This window comes from Bombina bombina, chromosome 2 (assembly GCF_027579735.1).
Source record: "Bombina bombina isolate aBomBom1 chromosome 2, aBomBom1.pri, whole genome shotgun sequence".
In the NCBI taxonomy this organism is placed as follows: Eukaryota; Metazoa; Chordata; class Amphibia; order Anura; family Bombinatoridae; genus Bombina; species Bombina bombina.
Window position 1 is genome coordinate 832072122 of NC_069500.1, and position 27624 is coordinate 832099745.

The 27624-nt window shown below is 40.6% G+C and overlaps 1 protein-coding gene across 2 annotated transcripts in view; it reads right to left on the bottom strand.

Moving 5' to 3' along the window:
- The window catches only part of ZFR2 (zinc finger RNA binding protein 2), a 517666-nt gene that overhangs the window by 91123 nt on the left and 398919 nt on the right, over window positions 1–27624 (bottom strand). The window lies entirely within an intron of this gene.

The window sequence follows — 27624 nt, forward strand, 5'->3', positions numbered from 1 at the left end:
TGGCCAAAGCCTGACAAAAAGCCTGAACGTCTGGAACTTCTGACAGACGCTTGTGTAGAAGGATGGACAAAGCTGAGATTTGTCCCTTTAACGAACTAGCGGATAAACCCCTTTCTAAACCTTCTTGTAGAAAGGATAATATCCTAGGAATCCTAACCTTACTCCATGAGTAACTCTTGGATTCGCACCAATGCAAGTATTTGCGCCATATTTTATGGTAAATTTTCCTGGTAACAGGCTTTCTAGCCTGTATCAAGGTATCAATCACTGACTCTGAAAATCCACGCTTTGATAGAATCAAGCGTTCAATCTCCAAGCAGTCAGCCTCAGAGAAATTAGATTTGGATGTTTGAAGGGACCCTGCACCAGAAGGTCCTGTCTCAGAGGTAGAGACCATGGTGGACAGGACGACATGTCCACTAGGTCTGCATACCAGGTCCTGCGTGGCCACGCAGGCGCTATTAGAATCACCGATGCTCTCTCCTGTTTGATCCTGGCAATCAATCGAGGAAGCATCGGGAAGGGTGGAAACACATAAGCCATGTTGAAGGTCCAAGGTGCTGTCAGAGCATCTATCAGAATAGCTCCCGGGTCTCTGGACCTGGATCCGTAATAAGGAAGTTTGGCGTTCTGGCGAGACGCCATGAGATCGAGATCTGGTCTGCCCCAACGTCGAAGAAGTTGGGCAAAGACCTCCGGATGAAGTTCCCACTCCCCCGGATGAAAAGTCCGGCGACTTAGATAATCCGCTTCCCAGTTCTCCACGCCTGGGATGTGGATCGCTGATAGGTGGCAAGAGTGAGACTCTGCCCAGTGCATTATCTTCGATACTTCCATCATTGCTAGGGAACTCCTTGTCCCTCCCTGATGGTTGATGTAAGCCACAGTCGTGATATTGTCCGACTGAAACCTGATGAACCTCAGAGTTGCTAACTGAGGCCAAGCCAGAAGGGCATTGAAAACTGCTCTTAATTCCAGAATATTTATGGGAAGGAGACTCTCCTCCTGAGTCCAAGATCCCTGAGTCTTCAGGGAATTCCAGACAGCGCCCCAACCTATCAGGCTGGCGTCTGTTGTTACAATTGTCCAATCTGGCCTGCTGAAAGGCATCCCCTTGGAAAGATGTGGCCGAGAGAGCCACCATAGAAGAGAGTTTCTGGTCTTTTGATCCAGAATCAGCATAGGGGACAAATCTGAGTAGTCCCCATTCCACTGACTTAGCATGCACAATTGCAGTGGTCTGAGATGCAGGCGTGCAAAGGGAACTATGTCCATTGCCGCTACCATTAAGCCGATTACCTCCATGCATTGAGCCACTGACGGGCGTGGAATGGAATGAGGGACCTGGCAAGCATTTAGAAGCTTTGTTAACCTGACCTCTGTCAGATAAATCTTCATTTCTACAGAATCTATAAGAGTCCCTAAGAAGGGAACTCTTGTGAGTGGCAATAGAGAACTCTTTTCCTCGTTCACTTTCCACCCATGTGACCTTAGAAATGCCAGTACTAACTCTGTATGAGACTTGGCAGTTTGGAAACTTGACGCTTGTATCAGAATGTCGTCTAGGTACGGAGCTACCGATATTCCTCGCGGTCTTAGCACCGCCAGAAGAGACCCCAGAACCTTTGTGAAGATTCTTGGAGCAGTAGCTAACCCGAAGGGAAGAGCTAGAAAGGCAAACCTTAGGTACCGGTAATGATCTTTGTGAATCGGTATGTGAAGGTAGGCATCCTTTAAATCCACTGTGGTCATGTACTGACCCTTTTGGATCGTGGGTAAGTGTCCGAATAGTTTCCATTTTGAACGATGGAACTCTTAGGAATTTGTTTAGGATCTTTAAATCCAAGATTGGTCTGAAGGTTCCTTCTTTCTTGGGAACCACAAACAGATTTGAGTAAAAACCCTGTCCGTGTTCCGACCGCGGAACCGGGTGGATCACTCCCATTAGTAAAAGATCTTGTACACAGCGTAGAAACGCCTCTTTCTTTATCTGGTTTGTTGACAACCTTGAAAGATGAAATCTCCCTTTTGGGGGAGAAGCTTTGAAGTCCAGAAGATATCCCTGAGATATGATCTCTAACGCCCAGGGATCCTGGACATCTCTTGCCCAAGACTGGGCGAAGAGAGAAAGTCTGCCCCCTACTAGATCCGTTTCCGGATTGGGGGCCCTCACTTCATGCTGTCTTAGGGGCAGCAGCAGGTTTTCTGGCCTGCTTGCCCTTGTTCCAGGTCTGGTTAGGTTTCCAGCCCTGTCTGTAACGAGCAACAGTTCCTTCCTGTTTTGGAGCGGAGGAAGTTGATGCTGCTCCTGCCTTGAAGTTACGAAAGGCACGAAAATTAGACTGTCTAGCCCTTGGTTTGGCTCTGTCTTGAGGCAGGGCATGGCCCTTACCTCCGGTAATGTCAGCGATAATTTCTTTCAAACCGGGCCCGAATAATGTCTGCCCTTTGAAAGGTATGTTAAGCAATTTAGATTTAGAAGTCACATCGGCTGACCAGGATTTTAGCCACAGCGCTCTGCGCGCCTGAATGGCGAATCCGGAATTCTTAGCCGTAAGCTTAGTTAGATGTACTACGGCATCAGAAATAAATGAATTAGCTAGCTTAAGGGTTTTAAGCTTGTTTGTAATCTCATCCAATGGAGCTGATTCAAGGGTCTCTTCCAGAGACTCAAACCAGAATGCCGCCGCCGCCGTGACCGGCGCAATGCATGCAAGGGGTTGCAATATAAAACCTTGTTGAACAAACATTTTCTTAAGGTAACCCTCTAACTTTTTATCCATTGGATCTGAAAAAGCACAGCTATCCTCCACCGGGATAGTGGTACGCTTAGCTAAAGTAGAAACTGCTCCCTCCACCTTAGGGACCGTCTGCCATAAGTCCCGTGTGGTGGCGTCTATTGGAAACATTTTTCTGAATATAGGAGGGGGTGAGAAAGGCACACCGGGTCTATCCCACTCCTTGTTAACAATTTCAGTAAGTCTTTTAGGTATAGGAAAAACGTCAGTACACGTTGGTACCGCAAAATATTTATCCAACCTACATATTTTCTCTGGGATTGCAACCGTGTTACAATCATTCAGAGCCGCTAACACCTCCCCTAGTAAAACACGGAGGTTCTCAAGCTTAAATTTGAAATTTGAAATGTCTGAATCCAGTTTATTTGGATCAGACCCGTCACCCACAGAATGAAGCTCTCCGTCTTCATGTTCTGCAAATTGTGACGCAGTATCTGACATGGCCCTAGTATTATCAGTGCAGTCTGTTCTCACCCCAGAGTGGTCTCGTTTACCCCTGAGTTCTGGCAATTTAGATAAAACCTCAGTCATAACATTAGCCATGTCTTGCAAAGTGATTTGTAATGGCCGCCCTGATGTACTTGGCGTTACAATATCACGCACCTCCTGAGCGGGAGATGCAGGTACTGACACGTGAGGTAAGTTAGTCGGCATAACTTCCCCCTCGTTGTCTGGTGAATTTTTATTAACATGTACAGATTGACTTTTATTTAAAGTAGCATCAATACAATTAGTACATAAATTTCTATTGGGCTCCACATTGGCCTTTGCACATATTGCACAAAGAGATTCCTCTGTGTCAGACATGTTTAACAAACTAGCAATTAGCCTAGCAAGCTTGGAAATACTTTTCAAATAAATTTACAAGCAATATAAAAAACGTTACTGTGTCTTTAAGAAGCACACAAAAAACTGTCACAGTTGAAATAACAAAGAACCGGATTAGTTATAGAAACCAAATTTTCACAGTAAATGCAATAAGTTAGCAAAGGATTGCACCCATTAGCAAATGGATTATTAACCCCTGAATACCAAAAAACGGATAATAAAATATATAACGTTTTTATCACAGTCAAAGCACAGTCTCACAGGTCTGCTGTGAGTGATTACCTCCCTCAAACTAGCTTTGGAGACCCCTGAGCTCTGTAGAGACGTCCTGGATCATGCAGAGAGAATAAGGAAGGCTGTGACTGAATTTTTGATGTGTAGTAAAAGCGCCAAAATAGGCCCCTCCCACTCATAATACAACAGTGGGGAAGCTCAGTAAACTGATTTTATTCAAAATAAATGAAAGCCAAGTGGAAAATAATGCCCATAAAATTTTTCACCAAGTACCTCAGAGAAAAAAACGATTAACCTGCCAGTAAACGTTTTAATATGAATATATGAAATGAAATTAAAAGCCTGTTGCTAGTCGCTCTCACTGCAGAAAGGCTATAAGTTATATGTATAGAGAATTTTCTTAGTGAAGTGCCATTCCCCAGAAATACCTCAGTGCCAACATACATACATAACAGCCTGATACCAGTTGCTACTACTGCATTTAAGGCTGTACTTACATTATATCGGTATTAGCAGTATTTTCTCAGTCAATTCCATTCCTTAGAAAATAATATACTGCAACATACCTCTTTGCAGGTGAACCCTGCCCGCTGTCCCCTGTTCTGAAGTTACCTCACTCCTCAGAATGGCCGAGAACAGCAAATGGATCTTAGTTACGTCCGCTAAGATCATATACAAACTCAGGTAGATTCTTCTTCTAAAACTGCCTGAGAAAAAAACAACACACTCCGGTGCCGTTTAAAACAACAAACTTTTGATTGAAGAAATAAAAAATTAAATTTAATAACCACACTCCTCTCACAGATCCTATCTATTAGTTAGGTGCAAGAGAATGACTGGATATGACGTAGAGGGGAGGAGCTATATAGCAGCTCTGCTTGGGTGATCCTCTTGCACTTCCTGTTAGGGAGGAGTTATAATCCCATAAGTAATGGATGACCCGTGGACTGACTACACTTAACAGGAGAAAGTATATATATATATATATATATATATATATATATATATATATATATATGTGTGTGTGTGTGTGTTTATATACCGTATTTTTCGCTCCATAAGACGCACCTGACCATAAGACACACCTAGTTTTTAGAGGAGGAAAACAAGAAAAAGAAATATTCTGAAGAGAGCTTGTGTGTGATTGAGAGTGTGTGATGAGTATGTGTGTGTGTGAGTGTGTGTGTGTGTTAGAGTGTGTGAGAGAGAGCTTGTGTGTGATAAAAGTATGTGTGTGTGAGTGTGTTAGTGTGTGTGTGAGAGAGCTTGTGTGTGATTGAGAGTGTGTGATATGCCCCATGTAAAAACTAACATTTATGGCACCCTCATCCTTTCCAACTTGGGGTCCAGTTGATTACATTATATATATTAAAAAAAACAGAAGAAAAATACCAAAGCCTGTTTTTTCTTTTTTAAAACATTTTATATGGATGGTATTTCTTGTCAAATGTATACATACAGGAAATACTAAATCAGTACCACAATACATTCAGACATTGCCAGTATATCCTACTAATGTGTACTGAATATTTTGATAAGCACTTTCAAAAAGTTTGAATAAACTAAGCTACTAACACAGCCCTAAAATAAAAGACAAACTAAGCACTCAGGTCACAGAGGTTACGGTTTACAGCTCAGCAAAGACCGATAACATAAATGACAGAGGTGGAAACTAAGAAGTATGCAGAAAATAAATAACGGAATATGCTCCTTTGGTTTTTCTTTTGTACATATATTACCCACAATTAGACAGCTTGATTAATGATGACCTGACCTGTGCATTCCTTAAGTAATCAGCCTTTGTTCTCATTGCCAGAGAATAACATTATACTCACCCTGCACAACGTCGTTCCCGCTCACACATTTTAAAAGCAAAGAGAAAAGGAGCCATTTTCACAAGCAGCACTGTCTGCAGCACATGATGGATCACATGACTAAGATAACGTCAGAAAGATAAAGGGGTCGGGGAGACACTTTCTCTACATAGGACTTCTCATAAACAAATTCAAATACCCACTGATAACCAAGCTGCTGCATGTGCCACTTTCTCTTGTAAATGGTCTTTTAGCTCCGGCATTGCTTTCACTCACCAAGCTGTGCGCTCTTCAGAATGAAATGTTCAGCTGCACTTCTAAAAAACCTGCTGTGCGCAAAAAAAAGATGTAACGCTGTACATATAAATAAAATGAATCACTGTGAGTGGTGCTAAGGGAACCTCCGAAGTCTCAGAGTCAGTGGGCGAACCCAAAGGTAACCGGCAGTCCACACATTCGCTCCATAAGACGCACAGACATTTCCCCTTACTTTTTAGGGGAGAAAAAGTGCGTCTTATGGAGCGAAAAATACGTATATATATATATATATATATATATATATGTGTGTGTGTGTATATATATATATATATTTTTTATAATGAGAATTATGCTGGGTTTACTTGTACACTCAAATTTTTCATTGCAACATTCTTAAAGTCTGACATTTACCATCATTTTAAGAGTGAGTACAAGGCAAGGTAAGCTAGTCATACTGCCTAAACCAGTGGTCAGCAACCTTTGCTCCCCAGATGTTTCGGAACTACATTTCCCATGATACTCAGCCAGCCTAAATTGTGTGAGGATCATGGGAAATGTAGTTTTAAAACATCTGGGGGGCCAAGGTTGACGACCCCTGGCCTAAAAAGAAGGGCAGGACTAAAAAATACACCAGAGATCTGAGGATTAGCAAGTGTGGAAAAACCATATGCCAAAAAATCAACTTCTTAATTGAAAAGGACATTATGCATAATTAAGCCATTTATGGGGTATTACATTTTGTGAAAAAGGTTCCCTCCATGCTACATAAGCAATGAAGAAATGTCTATCTGGGCACTTATTCACTGTTTGACAGTGTTATACAAAACCCAATATTCAGTGATTTTTTAAATTACAGATTGCTACAATAACTAAATACAAATTTCATCTTGAAACTGGATGCTCCACAATTAAGGAACATTTAAGTCAATTTCAAACAATTAAATGGACAGTAACGTCAAAATTAGACCTAAATGGATTGAACAGAGCATGAAATTATAGATAACTTTTCTATTTAATTATTTTATCAGTTTTGCTTAGTTCCCTTGGCATCCTTTGTTAAAGAGTAATCCTAGGTGAGCTCAGGAGTGTGCAGGTGTTTTAAGGCACCTGGCAGCAGTGTTTGCAACAAGGTTTATAGCAATGTTAGACAAAGTTGCTGTGCCATAGAGTACTAAGGACACGTGCATGCTCCTAAGCTACTCTCAGCCTACCTAGCTTTACTGTTAAACAATGAATACCAAAGAACAAAGCACATTTTATAAGAGCAGTAAATTGGAAAGTTGTTTAACCCTTTGAGTGCAAATGACAGCTCTGAGCCGTAGCAAATTAACCCAGTCAGGCGCTGACGACGGGACAGAACTGTCGCTAGCACTCACCCACCTTAAGGGCAATCTGGGGGCTCCCACCTAGGCGATCTGGCCTGAATAGTGAGAGGCATTGCCGGGGCTTCATGATTCGCGCAATGACGTCACTTCGCAACTTTATTTAAAATTAACAATGGACAATATAGGGAAATGTGTGCATGATGCTTAGAAGCCTGTATCTCAGGCACCTAAGCAGCTACAGACCCCCAAGACCCACCGTTGGAAAGGTAATCGCCCAACTTTACCAATGGTATAAGTCTTGGGGATCTGGAAAGAAATAATAATAAATAAAAAAATAAATAAAAAAAAAGCTCAAATCCAGCTTAGCACCCAGGTGGGAAATGGCTTAGCATCCAAAGGGTTAAAAAACAAAATTTATGCTTACCTGATAAATTTATTTCCGGACATGGAGAGTCCACGACAACATTCCAATTAGTAGTGGGATATTCAACTCCTGGCCAGCAGGAGGAGGCAAAGAGCACCCCAGCAAAGCTGTTAAGTGTAACTTCCTTTACCACATAATCCCCAGTCATTCAGTAAAAGGAAAATGGAAAAAGAAAAAAACACAAGGGTGAAAAAGGTGCCTGAGGTTTACTCAAAAAAAAAAAAACCTGCCGAATTATAAATAAAAAAAAGAAGACGACAGGGTCGTGGACTCTCTATGTTCAGAAATAAATTTATAAGGTAAGCATACATTTTGTTTATTATTTCCTATGACATGGAGAGTCCACAACGTCATTCCAATTACTAGTGGGAACCAATACCCAAGCTAGAGGACACGGAATGAACAGGGAGGGAGAAAAAAGTCAGGAGGACCTAAACAGAAGGCACCACCGCTTAAAGAACCTTTCTCCCAAAAGAAGCCTTGGCCGAGGTAAAAGTATCAAATTTGTAGAATTTGGAAAAAGTATGCAGAGAGGACCATGTTGCCTCCTTGCAAATCAGTTCCGTAAGTCTCTCCGGAGGCTGCTGTCCAGCAGTCTCATAAGCAAAATGAATCAAACTTCTCAACCAGAGAGACAGAGTAGTACAAGTGGCCCCCAATTTGGTATGAAGAACCGCCTTATCAGCATGAAAAATAAGATATGGGGAATCACACTGTCAAGCTGAAAGCACAGATACTCTGCGAGCGGAAGAAATGGCAACAAAAAACTTTCCAGGATAACAGTTTTATATCAACAGCATGCATTGGCTCAAATGGAGCCTGCTGCAAAACTTTAAGAACTCCACGGGGGGAGCAACAGGTTTAAATACAGGCCTGATACTAACCAGGGCCTGTACAAAGGCTTGAACATCTGGTAGATCTGCTGACCGATAGACCCTTATCTAGGCCATCCTGAAGAAAAGACAAAATCCGGGGAATCCTCATCGACTCCAGGAGAATCCCTTAGATTCACACCAATAAAGATATTTACTCCATATCTTATGGTAAATCTTGTGAGTAACTGGTTTTCGAGCCTGAATCATAGTATCAATGACCGCCTCAGAAAACCTACATTTGGGTAGAACTAGGCGTTCAATCTCCAAGCAGTTAGTTTCAGAGAATCTAGGTTTGGATGGAGGAAAGGACCCTGAAATAGAAGGTTCATCCTCAGAGGTAACCTCCAAGGAGGAAGAGATGGCATCCTCACCAGATCCGCGAACCAGATCCTGCGAGGCCATGCAGGAGCTATTAGAATCACCGATGCTCTCTTCTGCTTGATACGAGCAATGACTTGTGGAAGGAGAGCAAGCAGAGGAAACAGATAAGCCAGAGAAAACCTCCAAGGAACTGCATCTATCAGAGCGGCCTGAGGATCTCTTGACCTTGAACTGTACCTTGGAACCTTGGCAGGACGCCATCAGATCCAGCTCTGGAACCCCCCACTTGAGGCTTATCTGAAGGAACACCTCTGGATGGAGAGCCCACTCCCCGGGATGAAAGGTCTGTCTGCTCAGAAAATCCGCTTCCCAGTTGTCCACTCCTGGGATGTGGATGGAAGATAAGAGACAATCATGGGCTTCCGCTCACTGTAGAATGCGAGTCGCCTCCTTTATGGCTAAGGAACTCTGAATACCTCCCTGGAGGTTGATGTAAGATGGAGGTTTTCTCTGGCTTATCTGTTTCCTCCGTTTGCTCTCCTTCCACAAGTCATTGCTCGTATCAAGCTGGAGAGAGCATCGGTGATGCTGTCCGATTGGAATCTGATAAACCGGACCAACGACAGTTGAGGCCACGCTGATAGGGCATTGAAGATAGCTCTCAATTCCAAAATGTCTATGGGAAGAGAGGACTCTTCCCAAGATCACAGGCCCTGAGCGCTTAGAGGGCCCCACACCGACAGGCTGGCGTCCGTAGTCACAATTTCCCAGGAAGGTCTCAGAAAGCAAGTGCCCCGAGACAGATGTTCCTGTGACACCCACCACGAAAGAGAGTCTCTTGTTAAAGGGTCCAGATTTATCCTCTGAGATAAATCCGAATGATCTCCGTTCCATTGACGGCGCATACATAGCTGAAGCGGTCGAAGATGGAACTGTGCAAAAGGAATGATGTCCATGAATGCCACCATCAGACCAATCACCTCCATGCATTGGGCCACAGATGGACGAAAGGCAGATTGGAGAGAGAGGCAAGAATCTTATCTTTTCTGATCTCCGTCAGAAAAATCTTCATGGACAGGGAATCTATTATAGTCCCTAGGAAACACACTTTGGTAGATGGAACAAGAGAACTTTTTCCAAATTCACCTTTCACCCATGGAAACGAAGAAAAGACAACAGCATCTCTATATGAGATTGGGCTAATCTGCATATTGGCATCACAGATAAAAAAGTGTTGGCAAATTTGAGCACCTTGATCATATTTGGATCTCCTCTACTGTAGTTTCCTCTGTAATAAGATCAGACAATGCATCGCACCAATAAGATGCAGCTCCTGCAACCGTAGCAATACTCGCTGCTGGTTGCCGCTGTAACCTTTAATGGATATACATCTTCTTTAAGTAAGCCTCAAGCTTTTTATCCATAGCGTCCGTAAAAGAGCAACTATTCTCTACAGGAATGGTAGTTCTCTTGGCAATAGTAGAAATAGCTCCTCCTACTTTGGGAACAGTACGCCATGAGTCGCAAATAGAGTCAGCAACAGGAAACATCTTCTTAAAAACAGGGGAAGGGGAAAAAGGAACCCCTGGCTTATCCAATTCCTGAGCAATAATTTCAGACATCTTCCTAGGGACAGGAAGAACCTCCTCAGAAGATGGGGAATCATAAATTTTATCCAATTTAGAAGGCTTTGTGGGGTTGACAGCAACCGAAGGTTCAGAGTCGTCTAAAGTAGCTAGAACCTACTTCAATAGTAACCGGAGGAGTTCAAGCTTAAATCTAAAATTAACCTCTTCAGACTTGGATGATTTGTCTGCTAAAGTCTCAGAATCTGAGATTTCACCTTCAGAATCTACTGAAGTATGCTCATCATCAGACATGAGGGGCTAATGCAGTCCTAGAGTCAGAAGCCCTAGAATCAGGCAAATGTTTAGATTTTCTTTTACGCTTACCCAATACAGGGAAAGCTGACAAAGCCGCTGTTACTGCAGAAGAAACCTGAGCGCCAAAATCCCCAGGTAAATAAACACCCTCAGGTGGAGGAGAGGACATAGAAGGTACAGAATGAGACACAGTTAATGCATGGGACGTTTTATGAGAAAGCTGAGGCATGTTACGCACAGCATCATCCTGAGAGACAATTGGCTCAGAAGGGAGTAATTTATCTTTAAATTTTAAAGTCTTTGATAAGCATGAGGAACAGAATTGCACAGTAAACACTTGTCCACAGTCACTGACTGATCTAAACCAGACTCCATTACTGCAGGCACAGTCACTGAAAAAAACCCAATTTGAAAATAAAAATGTAATTATTTTTAGATTGAAATAGAAAACCCCTGTTCACAGCGTTCCTATTTAATCCTAAACAATAAAGTGTCAAAAATAGAAAAAAACTCAGATGCCTGAGGCTCCTACCGTACAAGAAAAGAATACCCAGTAGTAAATGGAAAGTTACACTGATTCTCCAACGATCCGACACAAACTATCGATGCAAGGCACTCCTACGCACCACCAAACTCACTGAGCTCCGTTCTGTAAAGGCGGAAGTGCGGGCGTCACGTGAGCGGGGAAACACTGCAACACAGACAAAGTGCGTGCAACAGAGAGACAAACGGCTTCGTAATGACCGTTAATGTAACTCTAAGGAACTGTCCCCACCTAATAAAAACTGCCACTGATGTCAAAAATAGAGAAGTGCTATAATAACAATAGCGATATCTCTGTATACATCCCAAGATTAAAATGTTCCCCCACAATAAAGTTAACTCCTCAGCCAAGTGAAGTCTCTCAAACTGTATAAAGTCTCAACCTTCTGACCTTTATTAAAAGTTAAAAATGTCCCCCAAAATGTATCCTTAACTATAAAAGGATAACTAATGCCAGAGAAAAGGATCCAAAAGAGGATTAACCTCCTAATTATTGCTCTCCTTCAGTACCTAGAAGGCAAAAGCACTTACCTTAGATCCTGCAGAACAGATGCTGCTCCTTAGGTGTGGCAGGTACTGTACACCCTGTCATTGACCTGTAGGAAAATAAAGAACAGAGTAACCAACTCTGGCTTTTTGCAAAGGGGAAGCAAAGTGTTAAAAAAAAAAAAAAAGCAAGGACTACCTCGTCGCCTTTGAACTGCTTAAAAGCCACCACTACTCTTACTGAAGAGATTGACGTGGAAACAGCTAAAACCCCAATCCTTGCTTGCAGGGAAAAGTACCCATAAAAGGATTAATCTTCCGACACCAACTTCGCACAACCTCCATTGACAGAGGCAAATAGAATGACTGGGGATTATGGGTAAGGGAAGTTATACTTAACATCTTTGCTGGAGTGCCCTTTGCCTCCTCCTGCTGGCCAGGAGTTGAATATCCAACTAGTAATTGTAATGACGTTGTGGACTCTCCATGTCATAGGAAAGAAACGGCATTCTCTATCCGGCTAATGAAGGTTTAATTTTGACATTACTGTTCCTTTAAAGGGACACAGCAGATTCAAACTATGCCATAATTGTATGTATATATGACGTAAGAAGACCAACAAAATATGTTAAATCATGTATTATTAAAATTTTAATAAACAAGGTTGTGTCTCTTTAAAAAGGGACACAGGGAGGCGGAGCTTGCCAGTAACCTGGGCAGCAGCACCACTGTGAAGCTCTGAGCATAACTTGATCTTAAAAAGTGTTTCTGTGCACATAATAGGGGTAATCTGATTTAAAAAAGCCCCTGGGGTGCAAGACATATAAACACAGGCAACCCGGCGCTGATTTAGAACAGATTCGAGTGGTGTCATGGTACACCTGATATAGAGAACCAGCAAATTTCTAGGAATTCCGGGCCTTGAGAAAGCCAACAAAGGTGCCAGTGAGCCCACCAAAAGTCACTGAGAAGCAGAGACAAGCATCAAAGACTACAAGGGTGAGCTTTTGAGTACTATCTGACTAATAAGAGTTAAACGCTCCGGAGGCCTTATTTCATGACGATGCAATAAAACATAATTTATGTAAGAACTTACCTGATAAATTAATTTCTTTCATATTAGCAAGAGTCCATGAGCTAGTGACGTATGGGATATACATTCCTACCAGGAGGGGCAAAGTTTCCCAAACCTCAAAATGCCTATAAATACACCCCTCACCACACCCACAAATCAGTTTAACAAATAGCCAAGAAGTGGGGTGATAAGAAAAAAGCGAAAGCATAAAAAATAAGGAATTGGAATAATTGTGCTTTATACAAAAAAATCATAACCACCACAAAAAGGGTGGGCCTCATGGACTCTTGCTAATATGAAAGAAATTAATTTATCAGGTAAGTTCTTACATAAATTATGTTTTCTTTCATGTAATTAGCAAGAGTCCATGAGCTAGTGACGTATGGGATAATGAATACCCAAGATGTGGATCTTCCACGCAAGAGTCACTAGAGAGGGAGGGATAAAATAAAGACAGCCAATTCCGCTGAAAAATAATCCACACCGCAAACAAAGTTTAAATCTCATAATGAAAAAAACTGAAATTAAAAGCAGAAGAATCAAACTGAAACAGCTGCCTGAAGTACCTTTCTACCAAAGACTGCTTCAGAAGAAGAAAATACATCAAAATGGTAGAATTTAGTAAAAGTATGCAAAGAAGACCAAGTTGCTGCTTTGCAAATCTGATCAACCGAAGCTTCATTCCTAAATGCCCAGGAAGTAGAAACTGACCTAGTCGAATGAGCTGTAATCCTTTGAGGCGGAGTTCTACCCGACTCAACATAAGCATGATGAATCAAAGACTTTAACCAAGACGCCAAAGAAATGGCAGAGGCCTTCTGACCTTTCCTAGAACCAGAAAAGATAACAAATAGACTAGAAGTCTTTCGGAAATCTTTAGTAGCTTCAACATAATATTTCAAAGCTCTAACTACATCCAAAGAATGCAACGATCTTTCCTTAGAGTTCTTAGGATTAGGACACAATGAAGGAACCACAATTTCTCTACTAATGTTGTTAGAATTCACAACCTTAGGTAAAAATTTAAATGAAGTTCGCAAAACCGCCTTATCCTAATGAAAAATCAGAAAAGGAGACTCACAAGAAAGAGCAGATAATTCAGAAACTCTTCTAGCAGAAGAGATGGCCAAAAGAAACAAAACTTTCCAAGAAAGTAATTTAATATCCAGCGAATGCATAGGTTCAAACGGAAGAGCTTGAAGAGCCCCCAGAACCAAATTCAAACTCCAAGGAGGAGAAATTTACTTAATGACAGGTTTTATACGAACCAAAGCCTGTACAAAACAATGAATATCAGGAAGATTAGCAATCTTTCTGTGAAAAAGAACAGAAAGAGCAGAGATTTGTCCTTTCAAGGAACTTGCAGACAAACCTTTATCCAAACCATCCTGAAGAAACTGTAAAATTCTAGGAATTCTAAAAGAATGCCAAGAAAAATGATGAGAAGAACACCAAGAAATGTAAGTCTTCCAGACTCGATAATATATCTTCCTAGACACAGATTTACGAGCCTGTAACATAGTATTAATTACGGAGTCAGAGAATCCTCTATGACTGAGAATCAAGCGTTCAATCTCCATACCTTCAAATTTAAGGATTTGAGATCCTGATGGAAAAAAGGACCTTGCGATAGAAGGTCTGGTCTTAACGGAAGAGTCCACGGTCTGCAAGTAGCCATCCGAACAAGATCCGCATACCAAAACCTGTGAGGCCATGCTGGAGCCACCAGCAGAACAAACAAACGCTCCTTTAGAATCTTGGAAATCACTCTTGGAAGAAGAACTAGAGGCGGAAAGACATAGGCAGGATGATACTTCCAAGGAAGTGACAATGCATCCACTGCTTCCGCCTGAGGATCCCTGGATCTGGACAGATACCTGGGAAGCTTCTTGTTTAGATGAGAAGCCATCAGATCTATTTCTGGAAGTCCCCAGATTTGAACAATTTGAAGAAATACCTCTGGGTGAAGAGACCATTCGCCCGGATGTAATGTTTGGCGACTGAGATAATCCGCTTCCCAATTGTCTATACCTGGGATGTGAACCGCAGAAATTAGACAGGAGCTGGATTCCGCCCATACAAGTATCCGAGATACTTCTTTCATAGCCAGAGGACTGTGAGTCCCTCCTTGATGATTGACATATGCCACGGTTGTGACATTGTCCGTCTGAAAACAAATGAACGACTCTCTCTTTAGAAGAGGCCACGACTGAAGAGCTCTGAAAATCGCACGGAGTTCCAAAATGTTGATTGGTAATCTCGCCTCCTGAGTTTCCCAAACCCCCTGCGCTGTCAGAGACCCCCATACCGCTCCCCAACCTGTCAGACTTGCATCTGTTGAAATCACAGTCCAGGTCGGAAGAACAAAAGAAGCCCCCTGAACTAAACGATGGTGGTCTGTCCACCACGTTAGAGAGTGTCGTACATTCGGTTTTAAAGATATTAATTGTGATATCTTTGTATAATCCCTGCACCACTGGTTCAGCATACAGAGCTGAAGAGGTCGCATGTGAAAACGAGCAAAGGGGTTCGCGTTCGATGCAGCAGTCATAAGACCTAGAATTTCCATGCATAAGGCTACCGAAGGGAATGATTGAGACTGAAGGTTTCGACAAGCTGAAACCAATTTCAGACGTCTCTTGTCCGTTAACAACAGAGTCATGGACACTGAATCTATCTGGAAACCTAAAAAGGTTACCTTTGTTTGAGGAATCAACGAACTCTTTGGTAAATTGATCCTCCAACCATGTTCTCGAAGAAACAATACAAGTCGATTCGTATGAGATTCTGCTAAATGTGAAGACTGAGCAAGTACCAAGATATCGTCCAAATAAGGAAATACCACAATACCCTGTTCTCTGATTACAGATAGCAGGGCACCGAGAACCTTTGTAAAAATCCTTGGAGCTGTTGCTAGGCCAAACGGCAGAGCCACAAACTGGTAATGCTTGTCTAGAAAAGAGAATCTCAAAAACTGATAGTGATTTGGATGAATCGGAATATGCAGATATGCATCTTGTAAATCTATTGTGGACATATAATGCCCTTGCTGAACAAAAGGCAGAATAGTCCTTATAGTTACCATTTTGAATGTTGGTATTCTTACATAACGATTCAATATTTTTAAATCCAGAACTGGTCTGAAGGAATTCTCCTTCTTTGGTACAATGAATAGATTTGAGTAAAACCCCAGACCCTGTTCCAGAACTGGAACTGGTACAATTACTCCAGCCAACTCTAGATCTGAAACACATTTCAGAAACGCTTGAGCCTTCACTGGATTTATTGGAACACTAGAAAGAAAAAATCTTCTTGCAGGAGGCCTTATCTTGAAGCCTATTCTGTACCCTTATGAAACAATGTTCTGAATCCAAAGATTGTGAATCAAATTGATCCAAATTTCTTAATCGTAATCTGCCCCCTACCAGCTGAGCTGGAATGAAGGCCGCACCTTCATGTGGACTTGGGAGCTGGCTTTGGCTTTCTAAAAGGCTTGGATTTATTCCAGACTGGAGATGGTTTCCAAACTGATACCGTTCCTGTAGGGGAAGGATCAGGCTTCTGTTCCTTATTGTGACGAAAGGAACGAAAACGATTAGCAGCCCTATATTTACCTTTAGATTTTTTATCCTGTGGTAAAAAAGTTCCCTTTCCCCCCAGTAACAGTTGAAATAATAGAATCCAACTGTGAACCAAACAATTTATTACCTTGGAAAGAAAGGGAAAGCAAAGTTAACTTAGAAGACATATCAGCATTCCAAGTTTTAAGCCATAAAGCTCTTCTAGCTAAAATAGCTAAAGACATATACCTGACATCAACCCTAATGATATCAAAGATGGCATCACAAATAAAGTTATTAGCATGTTGAAGAAGATTAACAATGCTATGAGTATTATGATGTGTTACTTGTTGTGCTAAAGCCTCCAACCAGAAAGTTGAAGCTGCAGCAACATCTGCCAAAGATATAACAGGCCTAAGAAGATTACCTGAACATAAGTAAGCTTTTCTTAGAAAGGATTCAATTTTCCTATCTAAAGGATTCTTAAAGGAAGTACTATCTGCCGTAGGAATTGTAGTACGTTTAGCAAGAGTAGAGATAGCCCCATCAACTTTAGGGATTTTGTCCCAAAACTCTAATCTGTCAGATGGCACAGGATATAATTTCTTAAACCGTTTAGAAGGAGTAAATGAATTACCCAAATTATTCCATTCCCATGAAAATTACTTCAGAAATAGCATCAGGAACGGGAAAAACCTCCGGAATAACTACAGGATGTTTAAAAACCGTATTTAAACGTTTAGATTTAGTATCAAGAGGACCAGATTCCTCTATTTCTAATGCAATTAAGACTTCTTTAAGTAAAGAACGAATAAATTCCATTTTAAATAAATATGACGATTTATCAGTATCAATCTCTGAAACAGAAAAATCATTCTCAGAAACAGAATCAGAACGATGATGATGTTCATTTAAAAATTCATCTGGAAAATGAGAAGTTTTAAAAGACTTTTTACGTTTACTGGAAGGAGGAATAACAGACATAGCCTTCCTAATAGATTTAGAAACAAAATCTCTTATGTTAACAGGAACACCCTGAGTATTAGATGTTGATGGAACAGCAACAGGTAATGGAACAATACTAAAGGAAATATTATCTGCATTAGAAAGTTTGTCATGACATTCATCACAAACAACAGCCGGAGGAACAGTTACCACAAGTTTACAACAAATACACTTAACTTTGGTAGATCCAGCACCAGGCAGCGATTTTCCAGAAGTAGCTTCTGATTCAGGGTCAATCTGAGACATCTTGCAATATGTAATAGAAAAAACAACATATAAAGCAAAATTGATCAAATTCCTTAAATGACAGTTTCAGGAATGGGAAAAAATGCCAATGAACAAGCTTCTAGCAAGCAGAAGCAAATAAACAACGAGACTTAAATAATGTGGAGACAATAATGACGCTCATATTTTTAGCGCCAAAAAAGACGGCCACATTATTTGGCGCCTAAATGCTTTTGGCGCCAAAAATGACGCCACATCCGGTGACGCCAACATTTTTGGCGCAAAAACGTCCACGGGAGGCAAAGTTTGTAAAACTGATTTGTGGGTGTGGTGAGGGGTGTATTTATAGGCATTTTGAGGTTTGGGAAACTTTGCCCCTCCTGGTAGAAATGTATATCCCATACGTCACTAGCTCATGGACTCTTGCTAATTACATGAAAGAAATGATAATTTATACACCTCAGAGCAACTGAAACATCACTTTATTGGGACTAAATTGTAAGCTACAGGGCCAGCACCACACATTTGCAGGATGATCAGTGGCAGGAAAAAAACGCCATCTTTCTTCATAGCCCCTGGTGTAAGACAGTGCTCTCATTAAAACGGAGCTGGCACTGAGACCTCCCCATACTCAAGTTGTTGATCCGCAGCACCCCGGGATATAATAGCCACTAGCACCCTGCAAGGCCTCACCCGCCAAATCTAATACAACACACTAAAATTTTTGGGAATCCAAATTCAGCAGCAGCAACTTACTCATATTAAGACTCTACTCTCCCCGACCCCTTTTCCTGCCATCCTTAGCGGTAGTGGGTCATATCCTGAGTCCCCTTCTCCGTTATCGTCCTGTGAGGACACTGACCCCGGGGAGTAGAGCTAGGCCTGAAACATTACACACTTGAATAAATAGGTGCAAACAACACCTAGAAACATGCGTGCCTTCTAAACTACAGACACATGTTGTGCAAGTGCTACATGACTTTTAGACACCAGAGACTCCCCTGAAGTGAACATATGTAATACTACAGTAATTCCAGTGCTATACATATATATGTAAACAAAGAAGTTGCGGGCTGAGCCTCTCCCCCAGCCTATAGGATCTCCAGAGGTTCCCTATTCTATATAGAGCTGATCCCTTCCCAGGCGATATCTACTCTTCAACCAATTAGGATACCTACCAGAGATTTTCTGTGGATACCCATATATCTCCCGAAATGTCTGCCAGAAAACCAGCTAAGGACAAAAAAAGTAAGACCTCATCCTTGAACACATTTTAAATCATCTAAATCACTGAAACAGATTGATCAACCAGATATAGAAGTTGAAGAAAAAATTGATTCAGATACCACAAAATCAGTCACAGACCAAACTCCTGTGACTAAAGCAGATCTAAAAATCCCTAGTTTCAAAACAATATATCGCAACCAGCTTCGACAAACTATGGGACAAAATTGATTCCATGCACACGGCAGTTACTACCAGCCTGACAGAAATCAGATCAGATATAGCTGAATTGGGAGGCAGAATAGATATACTTGAAGAACATACTGAAACAATCACTGAGGACATGGTGGAAGTTTCGCAAACTGTATCCTCACATCAACACCTGCTCACAGAGTTACAAGATAAAATAGAGGACCTGGAGAACCGGAGCAGAAGAAGTAATCTAAGATTAAAAGGTATACTGGAGACAGTAGCCAGTAAGAATCTGACCACCTATTTGCAACAACTTTTTAGAAGCATAACGGGAAACAAAGGAGATACAGAATTCACCATGGAAAGGGCCCACAGGGCTCTGAAAGCTAAACTGCGGGGGGAGGCTCCGCCACGCGATACGATAGTGAAAATGCTACTTTTCCACTCTCAGCATCCAGAAACACCCCTACCTTCAAATTCCAAGGATCGGTTGTTCAATTTTACCAAGACCTGTCCATCAGGACTTTACAAAGACGGAACTCTCTGCGCCCTCTCACTCAATTATTGAGAAAACAACAGATCCAATACAAGTGGGGGTTACCCTTTGCTCTCTATATTCAAAGGACAACCTAACTATAACGATCAAGGATGCGGCGGACATTCCGGATTTGTGTCAAAGATTGGGACTAGAGACACCAAAAATACCTGACCTGCCTGCTTCAGTGTTGCAACTGGAGCCCCAGGCACAGCTGAAGTTCAGCACTCTACCTAAATGGTAAAACAATAGGCCAAAAAGATCCCAAAAGTAAATGAAACACAGATTCATGTTCCAGATATCTTTTAAGCGGAGTGGAGAGGTCAGAAACTGGCCCAAGGATGCCTGGAGGGCCTAAACATCTCAAACAGAGTATCCTTTTTATTTTTTTGAGACTTTCTACTGAGCTGTACTGGAGAGTTATCGGCTCTAAAACTTTCTACAGTTGTAATGTTTACTGAGCACTCATATTGTGGGGCTCCCTTCATAGGCTACCAGGTTACTGAAATGCAGGTTCGCGGGTAACCCAGAGGTAGGATGGGTGCCCACGGCCGACAACATATGCCTAGAGAGGGGGCTCCATCTAATACGGTTCCTATAAGATATATAGCACTTTCACAATAATCTCAATGTTGATGTTATTTGTTCTTTTACTTAACCCTTTTGCGAGGGAGTTACTATGTTTACTTTTTATGGTTAGGTTGTTACTTTGTCACTATACCCACACAACCAAACATACTCTTTGCTTAGATCCACAAGTCACTGATACATGCCACATGTTCCCTATAGACCTCAAACAGGATTGGATAGTAGCCACTTCCCACCACAAAGATATCTGGTGCAATCACATTACAAAGAAACTTCTTAGCTGCTTTATAGCTCCAAACACTACTCAACCTGATGACCCAAAAAATTAAGACGAGTGGCAATGAACCAATACATAAATATTTAGGCTAATATCCTTTTTTTTTTTTTTTTTTTTACAGGAAACTCACTTTCGTAGACACCAAGTTCCCACATACTGGTCCAGACACTTTCGACAACATTTTCATGCAACTGCCTCTACTAAAAAAAAGAGGAGTATCCATTCTCATACATTCGGCCCTTAATTTTATACATGAATCTACACTTGAAGACGAGGAAGGGAGATATCTCATAGTTAAAGGTCAAATTGACAATACAAATATAGTGCTTTGTAATATATATGCACCCAACGAGAAGCAAGCAGAATTATTTTCCCAGATATTGTATCTCCTCACTCAGTGGTCTCAAAATAAGATAATTGTGGTTGGGAATTTTAACATTGACCTGTCCCCAATCACAGCACCCTATCGGGAGCCTTTTATCCCACAAGAAACAACAACATAATCGTGATGTCAAGTACATACAGGAACACCTTCCATCCCACACTCTTAGAGACACTTGGCAAGCTCTATATGGTACAGAAAAACAAACTCGGGTGACAGCAAATATATTTTCTTATTTATTCATCAAAGGAGACAAAACAGGCGCGTTTCGGGACCACCTTGCAAACATTAATTACATACTTATATACCTTAAAACCACTAGGTGGTGCTAACAGACATTTTAGTTATTTTCTTTAACCCCTTAAGTACATATATGTTTAAGGTAATCAACAATATAAAACAAGACCTTGCAGAATCAACAACTTAAACCATATTCTTATCTATCAATATAAAACAAGACCTTGCAGAATCAACAACTTAAACCATATTCTTATCTATAGCATATAATACTATTTCTTAATGAAAATCTATACTATCTATAGAAAATCTATTATTTACCAAAAAAAATATACAAAAATCTACAATCTCTATTTAGACCCTTAGGGTCCATTGTTCCTAACTCGAAAATCCAATATGATTCTCTTTGTTTTAACAACAACTCCCTATCCCCTCCTCTACGGGGTTGAATAATATGATCAATGATCTGAAACTTAAGTTGGCTGATAGAATGACCGTGACTTAAAAAATGACTGGACAAGGGAGCTTTGAGATTGCCAGTACGGATGTTGCTTTTATGTTCAATGATGCGGTCCTTAGCACTTCTAGTTGACTCACATATATATATACCCCCCCACATGGACATTTAACCATGTAAATAATATATGTAGTTAGACAGGTATAAAACCCTTTAATATAATATTTCTTACTGGTATGGGGGTGTAGAAAAATAGGACCTTTAGTCAAATTAGTGCAACATGAACAACTCAAGCAAGGGTAACCTCCCAGATTTTCTGACCCAATATAACCATCTCTCTTTTTAACATTAGACCCAACGTCCGCTCTAATTAATTTAGCTTGTATATTAGGACTCCTCCTATAGGCAGGCATGGGGTATTGTTTAAAAGCGTTTATATTTTCGGATTACATTCGGATAATACACCCCAATGTTTCCTAATAATCCGCTGTATTTCATTACTCAGAGTTATATTCGGTTACAAACATCAGTCTATCTACTTCCTTTTTCCTAGTAGAAACACAATAATAATTTCTATTTTTCAATATATCATTTCTAGGGATAGATTTTACTTTTCTAATTTCTTCTTCAATTAATGTAGCTGGGTAGCCCCTCTCTTTAAATCTAACTCTCATTTCTTCTAGTCTCAAATTTAACAAATGTTCATCCGAAACAATTTTCCTTACTTTTAACAATTGACTATGAGGGAGACTATTAATTAATGAAGGTGGGTGGGCACTCTTGTATCGCAACAAACTGTTACGATCAGTTTCTTTTTTAAATAAATCTGTTTCAAAAGAATTACCTTTCTTAACCACCCTAACATCAAGACAATCTATAAATTCTGCGCTCCAGGAAAGTTTAAATTTAATATTTCTTGTAGCAATATTCAAATCATTAACAAATTTCTCCAGGGTTCTATATGGTACCACAACTGACACCACCTATTACTCTGCTGCACATAAAACCTACACAAGGATCGACTATCTTTGACAGCCAAGTTTTTCACTCAATCTTACTGTCCTCTGAGATCCATGCCTGTGTGTGGTCTGACCACTCCATAATCTCTCTATTATTGGACGGGGTTCAAGATAACAAACGAGAAAAATCATGGACTTACGACCCACAATACTTTAAACATCCCTCAGCTCAGGACCACGTCCTCAAACATCTTAGAGAATACTGGGACAAAAAAGTAAACACCACCTCCAACTCTCTGTACACATGGGCAGCTCAAAGCGTATTTAAAGGGTTTACTAATACAGGGAAAAGCGGCACATGCTAGACAAATACGACAGCAGATATCTAAACTCCATCAGGAGATAGCCGACTTAGAGAAGGTACATAGACTTACACAAAATAATGGCACCTTGCAGACTTTACATTCAAAGAGAACAATGCTAGCTGATTTATTGACCACAAATGCAACTAGGACACTGCATAAACTGAAAGTACAATATTTCATATTTTCCAACAAGCCGGATAGATATTTAGCAATCAAAATACAAGAGAGAAATAAAGTCGTGGCTATTCCTCTCATTCAACAGGCAGATAGCAATAAGATAACATCCCCTCAGGGGATAGTTGACGAGTTTGCAGGGTACTACAGCCAACTTTATGACAGACACAAGACTGTACATTCACAAACTACTGTACAGGACAACCATAGCTTCCTATTGGATGCCCACCTTCCAGTTATTTCTGAGAAAGATAGGGAAATTTTGAATGCCCCCATATCTCCTGCAGAGGTACTACAGGTTATAAAAGAATTAAAGGTGGGAAAGCCGGCGGGTCCGGATGGATTTCCGTGAGACTATTACAAGCTATTTCGTACGACATTGCTGACTCACCTCACAAGATTCTGCAATCACCTTTTAGAAGGCCATGAGATACCTAGAGAATTACTAGGAGCTAAAATAGTGGTCATTTTAAAGCAGGGAAAAATCTTAAATTGAGTGCAAGCTACCGCCCTATATCGCTCATCAATCAGGATCTAAAGACCTTTACCAAAATACTGGCAAACCGTCTGAAAACAATACTACCCTCACTTGTCCACCCAGATCAGGTGGGATTTGTAGCGAATAGGGAGGCCCCTGATAATATAAGACGAATGATAAATATCATAGATCACCTTGGTAGAGAGGAAACGCCTTCTCTGCTCCTATCTTTGGATACGGAGAAGGCGTTCGATAGGATAGATTGGAGATATATGATGAGAGTTCTGCGACATATGGGCTTTGATGGTCCCTTTATTAAGGCAATCCAGGCGATCTACTCTAATCCCACTGCACAAGTGGTTTTGGCAGGCTATAGGTCTAAACCATTTCCAATTTGGAATAGAACCAGACAAGGTTGTCCTCTTTCCCCCCCTTATATTTGCACTCTGCATAGAACCCTTAGCAGCCAGAGTACGATTGTCCCCAGATATAACCGGTACAAAAATTGCTAATCACGACTACAAACTGACCCTGTTTGCGGATGATATTTTAGTTACAATCACAAAACCCCTGATATCTCTCCCGAACCTATACAATCTTCGATAAATTTTCACAGATCTCGGGATATAAAATTAATCTTGAGAAGTGTGAGGCACTACCAATAGCTCTACCCCCATACAAAAAAAATCATAGAACTTAACTTTGAATTTAAATGGGTAAATCACTCTCTCAAATATCTGGGGATACAATGGACAGCTCAGTTTAACCTCCTGTTTATATATATACTCTATAAATCTATAAGACAAGACTTACAGAAATGGAAGAGATATTCCTTTTCTTGGTATGGCCGCCTTTCTGCAGTCAAAATGAATATTTTTCCACGACTACTTTACTTATTTCAGACTCTGCCTATACCAATCCCAACTCTAAAATTGTCCACACTACAAAAAGAACTAATAGCATATGTCAGAGGCAGCAAAAAAGTGAGAATTCCCTCAATTACATACACACCATAAAACTCTGGGGGGAGTGGGCATCCCAAACTTGGTAGATTACTATAATGGAGCAAGAATATCCCAAACAATGCTAAAGGGGAGAAGGCAAGGAAATATAATCTGGCCTAAATTGGAGGCAGGGATAGAGGGTCTGCCACAGGTGGATGACATCTTGTGGAGTGAGCAAACAGATCATACACCTCTGTACAGATCTCCGACATATGCATCCACCAGACAGGTTAAGAAATGGATAGCAAAACATGACATAATACTACCCCTGTGAATCGTGAAGATCCCAATTGTACCTAAAGAGCTTCACGCCACTACAGACAAATGGGCCAACAAAGGGCTGTACAGAGTAGCGGACGTTCTACTTAACAACAAACTTATGACGTACACTCAGCTTCAGAACACACTGAGGCCAATAGAGATAAGGTGGTTTCAATATCTTCAGTTATATATAGGCGATACTATAGAAACATAGATAATGAGGGCAGATAAGAGCCATAGGCCCAGCAAGTCTGCCCGATATTACCTAACAGTATAAACTTATCTAGTTTGTAGGATAGCCTTATGCTTGTCCCATGCATTTTTAAAGTCCACCACAGTGTTTGTCGCTACTACCTTTTGAGGAAGTTTATTCTATAAATCAATCACTCTTTCTGTAAAGAAGTGCTACCTCAAATTAAAATCAAAATTTAGGTAATTGAGCCTATCTTGGTAAGTTTTATTTTTTAAACCATGTACCATTTTGGTAGCCCTCCTTTGCACAGATTCAAGTTTGTTAATATCCTTCTGAAGATATGGCCTCCAGAACTGCACACAATACTCAAGATGAGGCCTAACTAATGATCTATAAAGTGGCATAACAACCATACTATTTCTGCTGCAAATACCTCTACCAATACATCCAAGCATTCTGCTAGCCTTACTCGCTGCACTACTACATTGTTTACTAGGTTTTAAATCATCTGAAATAATAATTCCCAAGTCCTTTTCCTCATCTGTAACAGTCAGTAAAGTGTCATTGAGTCTGTAATTAACATTTGGATTTTTCTTCCCAAAATGCTTTTTTGTTGTATATCACTTCTCATTTTGTCTACCCCCCCCCCCCCCGCCCCTGGAACATCCACTCTGTTACAAATTTTTGTATCATCTGCAAACAGACATACTTTCCCCTGTAACCCTTTGCTGATATTACAGATAAATATGTTAAAGGGACAGTCTAGTATAAATTAACTTAACTTTTATCATCAAATTTGCTTTTTTTCTCTTGGTATTCTTAGTTTAAACTAAACATAGGTTGGCTCACATGCTAATGTCTAAGCCTTTGAGGGCTGCCTCTTAACACATGCTTTTTAAATCTCTTTTCAACACAAAGACAAAGTACACATGGGCCATATAGATAACACTGTGTTCAGGCACAGGGGGTTATTTAAGATTTAGCACAAAACAATGCTAAATTTAAGACAATAGATCATAAACAGTCACAGTCATGGGCTGGAAGAAGGTTCCTAGATACAAGGTAATCACAGGGGTAAAAAGTATATTAATATAACTGTGCTGGTTATGCAAAACTGGGGAATGGGTAATAAAGGGATTATCTATCTTTTAAAACAATAACAATTCTATGGTAGACTGTCCCTTTAAACAAAACAGGCCCCAGAACTGACCCCTGCGGACACTACTAGTAACACTAGGATACTACTAGTAATACCACTAGTAATACTAGGATTCATCCCCGCACAGCACTGGAAAAAATGTACTCCTTAGCATCTAGACCTAAACGCACGATATCCATTTTATATATAGCTATCCAGAACAACGATAATACCCCAAAGACATCTCTGATGCTTAGGTGGGACGGGGACATCAACATCACCTATGACAAACGCACATGGTAAAACATATTTAGCTTAATTGGTAAAGGTCTGATTAGCGCAGATCTACGTGAAAATTCCATTAAAACAGCATTTCGCTGATATCTCACACGACACAAGCCAAATCAAGTCTCTGTTACAGGGGCTGTGGGAGTCTAGGCACCTTTAAGGACATGTGGTATGATTGTGAGGGGGTTAAACAGATCTGGCATTCTCTCTCAATCTTACTTAGTATGATTCTGAATGAGGAGATAGAGCTTAACATATCACAAGCTTTGCTACAGACAGGAGACAAAAAATATAACAAAGATATCAACGCTTTCATTAGAATAGTGTGTACAATCACTAGGACTGCTATAGCCTATCATTGGAAAACGGGGGTTCCATCATGGATGGAAATAAAGAATAAGATAAACAACATGTTTAAAATGTATGAATCCACTTCATGGATCATGAACACCAGAGAGTCATTTGAGAAGATCTGGTTCTATTGGATCATGAACAACACACTTACTACCTAATACATATAGAGCAAACGCTGTAGTTTACAGCGTTGGGAACCAAATGGTACTCATAGATATTATTTACAATGAGAACATGTGGGGATAACCAGGTGGCTTATGTGAAGCAATTCTCAAGAGTTTTCATAATTTCAAATGTAAGTGACTGTTCAATACAGGTTATGTGTGGATAACGGATGTGATCTTTTGTTCCTTTTTCTTTATTTTCCTGGGCATTCAGGTACCTCCATCTTTTATTTTGTCACTATATACACGGACAATAATTGCTGTATTTCCATGATGATGTAATATCAACCATTCCCCATTTGTAGGACTACTGCCTTACGTCTTTTCTTTTTGTATATATGAAAATCCTAATAAAAATATTTAAACATAAAAAGGGATTAATTTGCTTCATGATGGTAAGAGACCACAAGCCACCACATGTGGGATTAAACTCCAGACCACTAGGAGGAAGCAAACATACCCAACATACCAGTGCTTTTAATACTTCCCACTTCCCACAATCCCTAGGGCAAAAAGTGCAAAGTACTACTGCCAAAAAATGTACAGTAAAACAAGGGTGGGACTTGTAGACTCACGATCATGATAGAAATTAATTTATTAGGTAAGCATACATTTTGTTTTCTTTGATAAGATGGTGAAAATACACACGCCATCAAATGAGGGATGCTATACCCAGGCACTGAAGTCCACAAGACCCCCA